Consider the following 8,882-nt stretch of genomic DNA (forward strand, 5'->3'; position numbering starts at 1 on the left):
TGCAAAACTTGTGTTGGTTTTCAAAGCAGTATACAGGGATAGCACCCACCTGGCAACAAGACCTTCCATAAATCCTCTCTGGATAACTCCATTTCCAATTCTAGCTTTTACTGAAATGACTGACTGGTTCCGTGTTTGGTTAAATCTGCACACTAGGAAATAATCTCTGGGGTTTCCCTTTCTGGAAGCCCGACATTTTCTAGACAATCAATTTCTAATTTCTTTGCATCCAAGAGTTCAGTTTTCAGCTTGTCTATTTCCTATTACATTTTACTATAAGTTGCAAGGAGAAACCAGGTTGCATTTTCCATATTTAATTAAGCCAAAATTGTAATAAGGCCATAAAAATGTCTGAATTAAGCATCCAGAGAAAGATACCTTGACTCAAAAAATCCCAGTGGGAAGGGAGGCAAGAGAGGTTGAATTCTGACTACTGGAAATGGTCCCCCAACAGAAATGAACCTGGAATAAGCACTAAGGGAACTAGGAGTTTTTGCACTGGCTGAGAGAGGGCAAAGCTGATAGAAAAAAAAAAAACAGAGGCTTCCTGATTTGGACAACACAAAATACTGGAAATGGGCTGGATCCCAAGAAAAGGAAATACATAGAGATACATTAGTCATATTAGGGAAATCAAAGATATGGTCCAGACAAAGGAACAAACCAAGACTTCAAGTGAGATACAGAAGCTGAAGCAACTAATTCAGGTTCTTCACATAAACGTGGAAATTCTCACAAAAAATCAAATCAACAAGTTGAGGGAGGATATAAGGAGATATTGGGTGAGCATAAATAAAAGCTTTAAGCTAGAAAAAGCTTATGGGAATGAGAAGCACAATAGAAGAGATGAAGAACAATGGAAACCTACAACAATAGATTTGAAGAGGCAGAACAGAGCATTAGTGAAGTAGAGGACTGTACATCTGAAATCCAACATACAAAAGAAAACACAGGGAAAAGAATGGAAACATATGAGCAGTGTCTCAGGGAGTTGAATGAGAGCATGAAGTACATGGATATACAACTTGTGGGTGTCCGCGAAGGAAAAGAAAAGGGAAAAGTAACTGAATGTTTAATGGTGGAAATAATCACTGAATGATTATTTAATGGTATTTAATGGAAATAATCACTGATGATAATGGTGGAAATAGTCACTGAAAATTTCACGTCTCATAGGAAAGACATAAAATTACATATCTAAAATGTACAGTATACTCCAAAGAGAATAGATCCAAATAGATATACTCAAAGACACTTGCAAATCACATTCTCAAATGGCAAAGAAAAAGAAAGATATTTGAAAACTCCAAGAGAAAACAATCCATCACATACAAGGGAAACTACATAAGAATATATGTAGATTTCTCAGCAGAAACCAGGGAAGAAAGAAGGCAGCAGTATGATATATTTAAGATTCTGAAAGAGAAAAACTGCCACCCACAAATTTTATTTCCAGCAAAACTGTCCTTCAAAACTGAAGGGGGGAGGAGGGGCCAAGATGGGAGCTTAGTGAGGTGTGGGATTTAGTTCATCTTCCAGAGCAGCTAGTAAATAGTCAGGAACAGTCAGAACAACTGTCTGGGCAATGTGAGTGACTGGACACACTGTGTACCCCAATCTGCACCAGCTGGACTGGATGAGAGCCTACCCAGAACCATGAGATCCCTAAACCATGGTGACAGGCACCCCTCCTACACAGACTGCTTCCCAGAGGGAAAAGGAAAGGGACTTCACCAGTAGCAGAAGCTGAATGCAACCAACCTTCACTTATGGAATTAATTAATGAATTCTGACTAGTAAAAATAGGACCCTAGCTTAGCTGAACCTCGAGGAAAAGTGGAGGTTGCTAGTTTTTGCCCCAGTGTAGAGGAGGCAGGGCTAACAGAAAAAGAAAAAAAAAAGAAAAAAAACAGAGGTGTTTTTGGATTGGATAACACATAATATTTAAAAGGGTATGGGCCCTGAAGGAAAAAAGGGGGCATATAGGACCTGGAGATACACAAAGCAATGTACAAACTTAAGCTTTTGATTGGCAAACCTGAGGAACAGGGGCCCTGCTCTGAAAAGGATTTTTAACTTTGTTCACTGTGGCTGTGTTTCTACAGCTTGACTACTCTTTGGGTACTGCTACAAGTCTTTTCAGGCTCCAACTGTCCAGGCATAGACAGAATTAAGCTTCTTTGAGGGCTTGTCTGGATTCTATGCTTTCCTCAGGAGGGAGGTGGGGGCAACTCAGGTGGAATCCCTCCCTCAAGGAATTCAGACTCCTGGGTATGGAAAACTGAAGTGATTAAAGCCAGCCTTCAACCTCTCCAATTTCTCCACCAGCAGGGAGAGTCTGCTGAAGTTAAAGGTACTGCATCACCTTATGCTGGTGGGACCTGCAGGCAGATAAGTGCCACATACTGGGCAGGTTAGGGAAAACACAGAGTCTAGAGGCTTCATAGGAAAACCTATCAACATTTTGATTCTCATGTTCATGGGAAAGTGATTCAGGTGACTCTTTCCCCCGGGGAGGAGGCCAGTTTGGTTTAAGAAAATCTGGCTGGGCTCTATAATACCTAAGCAGACCCTCCTGATGAGGGGGAAAGACATCATATAGGCAAGGCAAAAACAAGAAAAGAAGAACTGAACAATTCTGATCTCTTAGACAAAACCTAAGCTAGAGGTCCTGAATGAGCTGAACTGAATGTCAAAGAACAGATAGACAACAAAGACATCCAGCAAGAAAATCCTAGGTAAAAAAAGTGAAAACAATCTCTAGAATAAACTAATTAAAGTAATTAAATGCCGAGATGCCAGCAAAAACTAATGAATCATACCAGGAAAATTGAAGAAATGGCCCAGTGAAAGGAACAACCAAACAATTCAAATGAGATACAGGAATTGAAATAATTAATTAAGAATGTTGGAAGAGACGTGGAAAACCTCATCAAAAATCAAATCAATGAATTGAGGGAGAATATAAAGAAGGTAAGAAATGAAGAAACAGAAGAAATTGAAAATCTGAAAAAGCAAATCACAGAACTTATGGGCATGGAAGGCACAGTAGAAGAGATGAAAAAAACAATGGAAGCCTACAATGTCAGATTTTAAGAGCAGAAGATAGGATTAGTGAACTGGAAAATGGGATACCTGAAATTCAACAAGCAAAAGAAAATGTGGGGAAAAGAATGGAAAACTATGAGCGGGGACCCAGGGAGTTGAATGACAACATGAAGCGCACAAATATACTTGTTGTGGGTGTCCCAGAAGGAGAAGAGAAAGGAAAAGGAGGAGAAAAACTAATGGAGGAAATTGTCACTGAAAATTCCCCAACCCTTATGAAAGACTTAAAATTACAGATCCAAGAAGTGAAGCATACCCCAAACAGAATAGTTCCAAAAATTATACTCCAAGACACTTACTAATCAGAATGCCAGATGTCAAAGAGAAAGAGAGAATCTTGAAAGCAGCAAGAGAAAAATAATCAATCACATACAAAGGAAACCCAATAAGACTATGCATAGATTTCTCAGCAGAAACCATGGAGGCGAAAATACAGTGGGATGATATATTTAAGTTACTAAAAGAGAAAAACTGCCAACCAACAATTCTATATCCAGCAAAGTTGTCATTCAAAAATGAGGGGGAAATTAAAACATTTTCAGGCAAAAAATCACTGAGAGAATTTAAGACCAAAAGATTGGCTCTGCAAGAAATACTAAAGGGAGAACTAGAGACAGATAGGAAAAAACAGGGGAGAGAGGTGTGAAGAAGACTGTGGAAATAAAGACTAACAGCAAACGGAAAAAGAAGAAAAATTAGATATAACATATAAAATCAAAAGGCAAAATGGTAGAAGAAAGCATTACCCATACAGTAATAACACTAAATGTTGATGGATTAAACTCCCCAATCAAAAGACATAGACTGGCAGAATGGATTAAAAAACAGGACTCATCTATATGCAGTCTTCAGGGAACTTGTCTTAGACCCAAGGTTAAACATAGGTTGAAAGTGAAAGGTGGGGAAAAATATTCCATGCAAATGTCAATCAGAAAAGAGCAGGAGTAGCTATACTTGTATCCCACAAATTAGACTTCAAATGTAAAACAATTAAAAGAGACAAAGAAGGACACTATGTATTAATAAAAGTAACATTTCAACAAGAAGAAATAACTATCATGAATATTTATGCACCAAGTCAGAGTGCTATGAAATACATGAAGCAAATACTGAGATGAGAAATTGACACATCTACCATAATAGTTGGAAACTTCAATTCCCTACTCTCATCAATGGACAGAACATCTAGACAGTGGATCAATAAAGAAACAGAGAATTTGAATAATACAACAAATGAGCTAGATTTAACAGACATTTATAGAACATTACACCCCACAACAGTAGGATACACTTTTTTCTCAAGTGCTCATGGGTCAGTCTCAAGGATAAACCATATGCTGAATCACAAAGCAAGTCTCAATAAATTTTAAAAGATTGAAATCATATAAAACAATTTTTCAGATCATACAGGAATGAACTTGGAAATCAATAATAGGCAGAGGGCCAGAATATTCATAAATATATGGAGGTTCAACAACACACTCTTAAACAACCAGTGGGTCAAGGAAGAAATTACAAGAGAAATCAGTGAATATCTCAAAGCAAATGAAAATGAACACAAAACATAACAAAATTTATGAGGTGCAGCAAAGGCAGTGCTAAGAGGAAAATGTATTGCCCTAAATGCCTACATCAAAAAATAAGAAAAAGAAAAAAATGAGGAATTAACTGTCCAGTTGGAAGAACTAGAGAAAAAATAGCAAACTAACACTAAAACAAGCAAAAGGGAAGAAATAATGAAGATTAAAGCAGAAATAAATGAAATTGAGAACATGTAAAGAATCAAGAAAATCAACAAAACCAGAAGTTGGTTTTATGAGAAAATCAATAAGATTGATGGACCTGTAGTGAGGTTGACAAAAAGAAGAAGAGAGATTTGCAAATAAATAAAATCAGAAATGGAACAGGAGACATAACCATTGACCCTGCAGAAATAAAGTCTGTAATGAGAGGATACAATGAATAACATTATGCTAATAAACTAGAAAATGTAGATGAAATAGACAACTTCCTAGAAAGGCATGAATAACCAACACTGACAGAAGAAAAAATAGACAACCTCAACAAACCAGTTTCAAACTAAGAAATTGAATCATTCATTAAGAAGCTCCCCCAAAAAGAAAAGCCCAGGACCAGATGGCTTCACATGTGAAATCTAGGAAACATTAAAGAAACAATTAGTACCAGTCATGCTCACACTCTTAAAAAATTGAAAAAGAGGGAAGGTTACCTAACTCATTCTATTATGCTAACATCACCCTCAAACCAAAGCCAAAGACAGACAAGAAAAGAAAATTATAAACCAATCTTTCTAATAAACATATTTGCAAAATTCCTCAACAAAAGTCTTGCAAATCAAATACAGCAGCACATTAAAAGAATTATACACCTGACTAAGTAGGATTCATCCCAGGTATGCAAGGATGGTTCAACATAAGAAAATCAATTAATGTAGTACATCCTATCAGAAAATCAAAGCAGAAAAATCACATGATCATCTTGATTCATGCAGAAAAGGCATTTGACAAATTTCAACATCCTTTCCTGTTGAAAACTGTTCAAAGGATAGGAATAGAAGGGAATTTCCACAACATGGTAAAGGGAATATTTGAAAAACCTACAGCTAACATCATCCTCGATGGGGAAAAACTGAAAACTTCCCCCTAAGAACAGGAAGAAGAGAAGGATGTCCACTATCACCATTGTTATTAAATGTCATGTTGGAAGTTCTAGCCAGAGGAATTAGACATGAAAACGAAATACAAGGCATCAAAATTGGAAAGGAAAAAGTAAAACTCTCACTGTTTGCAGATGATATGATACTATACATTGAAAACCCTGAAAAATCCACAGCAAAACTATTAGCACCAATAAATGAGTACAGCAAAGTGGCAGCTTACAAGATCAACACCCCAAAATCTGTAGCATTTCTATACACTAGTAATGAACAATCTGAAGGGGAACTGAGGAAAAAAAATGATTTCTAATTGCAATCAAAAGAACTAAATATTTAGGATTAAATTTAGCTAAAGATACAAATGACCTATATCAAAAAAAACTACAAGAAATTGTTAAAAGAAATCACAGAAGACCTATATGGAAGGGCATACCATGTTCATGGATTGAATGACTAAATATATTTAAGATACCAATTCTACAAAAATTGAATTACAGACTCAGTGCAATAGCAATTAAAATCCCAAAAACTTACTTTTCAGAAATAGAAAAACTAATAACCAAATTTATCTGGAAGGGCAGAGTGTCCCGATAACAGAAAATATTCTGAGAAAGAAAAATGAAGTTGGAGGTCTCACACACTACCTGATTTTAAGGTGTATTATGAAGTTACACTGGTCAAAACAGCATGGCACTGGCACAAAGATAGATATACTGACCAATGGAATCAAACAGAGTGTTCAGATATAGCGCCTCTCATCTATCAACAATTGATCTTTGATAAGGCAGTCAAGCCAACTCACCTGGGACAGAACAGTCTCTTCAATAAGTGGTGCCTAGAGTACTGGATGCACACTCGCAAAGGAATGAAAGAGAATCCATATCTCACACCCTGTTCTAGTTTGCTAGCTGCCAGAATGCAATATACCAGAATCAGAATTGCTTTTAAAAAGGGGAATTTAATAAGTTGGTAGTTTACAGTTTTAAGGCTGAGAAAATGTCCAATTAAAACAAGTCTATAGAAATGTCTAGTCAAATGTATACAGGGAAAGATGTCTTGGTTTAAGAAGGCTGATGAAGTTCAGGGTTTCTCTCTCAAGTGGAAGGGCACATGGCAAACGCAGTCAGAGTTTCTCTCTCATCTGCAAAGGCACACGGTGAACACGGCATCATCTGCTACCTTCTTCACCCATCTTCCTGTTTCATGAAGCTCCCCAGGAAGTGTTTTCCTTCTTCATCTCCAAAGGTCGCTGGCTAGCGGACTCTCTGCTTCTTGTGGCTATGTCATTCTTCTCTGGCTTTCTCTGAATCTCTCTTATTCTCTAAAATCTTACCTCTTTTATAGAACTTCAGAACCTAATCAAGACCCACCCAAATGGGTGGAGACATGTCATCACCTAATCCAGTTTAACAACCACTCTTGATTAAATCACATCTCCAGGGAAATGATCTGATTATGGTTTCAAATGCACAGTATTGAATAGGGATTATTCTCCTTTTATGAAATGGGATTTAGATTAAAACATGGCCTTTCTAGAGGGCATACATCCTTTCAAGCCAGCATACACCCTATACGAAAATTAACTCAAAATGGATCAAAGACCTAAATATTAGATCTAAGGCCATAAAACTTTTACAAGAAAATGTAGGGAAATATCTTATAAACTTTATAATAGGAGGTGGTTTCCTAGAGTTTACACCCAAAGCATGAGCATTGAAGAAAGCAAGAAATGGGTATTCCTCAAAATTAAATATTTTTGTGCATCAAAGAATTTTCTCAAGAAAATAAAAAGACAGCCTACACAACAGGAGACAATATTTGCAAATGATATATCAGGTAAAGGGCTAGTATTCAGAATATATAAAGAGATCGTTCAACTCCACAGCAAAAAGACAGACAACCCAATTACAAAATGGCCAAAAAACTTGAACAGACACTTCTCAGAAGAGGAAATACAAATGGCCAAAAGGCACATGAAAAAAGGGTCAACTTTCCTGGCCACTAGGGGAATGCAAATCAAAGCCACAATGAGATATCATCTCACACTCACCAGAATGGCCAATATCAATAAAACAGAAAATGACAAATGCTGGAGAGGATGTGGAGAAAGAGGCACACTTATCCATTGTTGGTGGGAATGTCAAATGATACAACTGATGTGGAAAGCAGTTTGACATTTTCTCAGGAAGCTAAGTATAGAATTGCCATATGATCCAGCAATACCATTTCCAGGTTTCTACTCAGAAGACACGAGGGCAAGGGAACAAACGACTTTGCACACCAATGTTTATAGCAGCATTATTTACAGTTGCCAAGAGATGGAAACAGTCCAAACGTCCATCAACAGATGAGTGGCTAAACAAGCTATATTATATACATATTATGCAGCTGTAAGACCGAATAAAGTTATGAAGTATGTCACAACATGGCTGGACCTTAAGGACTTTATACTGAATGAGAGCAGCCAGAAACAAAAGGACGAATACTGTATGGTCTCACTGATATGCGGTAACATTAATGAATGAACTTGGAGAATTTCAGTTAAGAACAGAGATCATCAGGAGATAGAAATAAGGTAGACATTGGGTAATTGGAGCTGCAGGGATGCAGATTGTGCAACAGGACTGAATGTGAAAATTCAGAAATGGATTGCAGAATGCTACCTGATTGTAACACAATAATGTTAGAAAACTGAATGAAGTTGAATGTGAGTATGCTAGAGGGAGGAGTCCTGGGGGGCACAAATGAAATCAGAAGGAAATATATTTGATAAAGACTGAGATGGCATAATCTACGAATGCCTAGGGTGTATAATGATGGTGACTAGATGTACAAATTTTAAAACGTTTTTACATGAGGAAAAAGAAAGGAATGTCAATACTGAAGGGTGTTGAAAATTGATGGCAATTAATAATTTAAAACTTTAACTTATGTGTGAGACTAAAGCAAAGAATGTCAATTTGGTACAAAATTTATATTTTGGCTAGTACATTTCCTTATATAACTTATTTGGACAGCTTAATTGAACACCATAAGTACATGGAACTTTGAGTAGGGCAAGAGATTTTGTAAGTTTGTACAGAATGATGCCCTGATA

This window comes from Tamandua tetradactyla, chromosome X (genome assembly GCF_023851605.1).
Source record: "Tamandua tetradactyla isolate mTamTet1 chromosome X, mTamTet1.pri, whole genome shotgun sequence".
Lineage (NCBI taxonomy): Eukaryota > Metazoa > Chordata > Mammalia > Pilosa > Myrmecophagidae > Tamandua > Tamandua tetradactyla.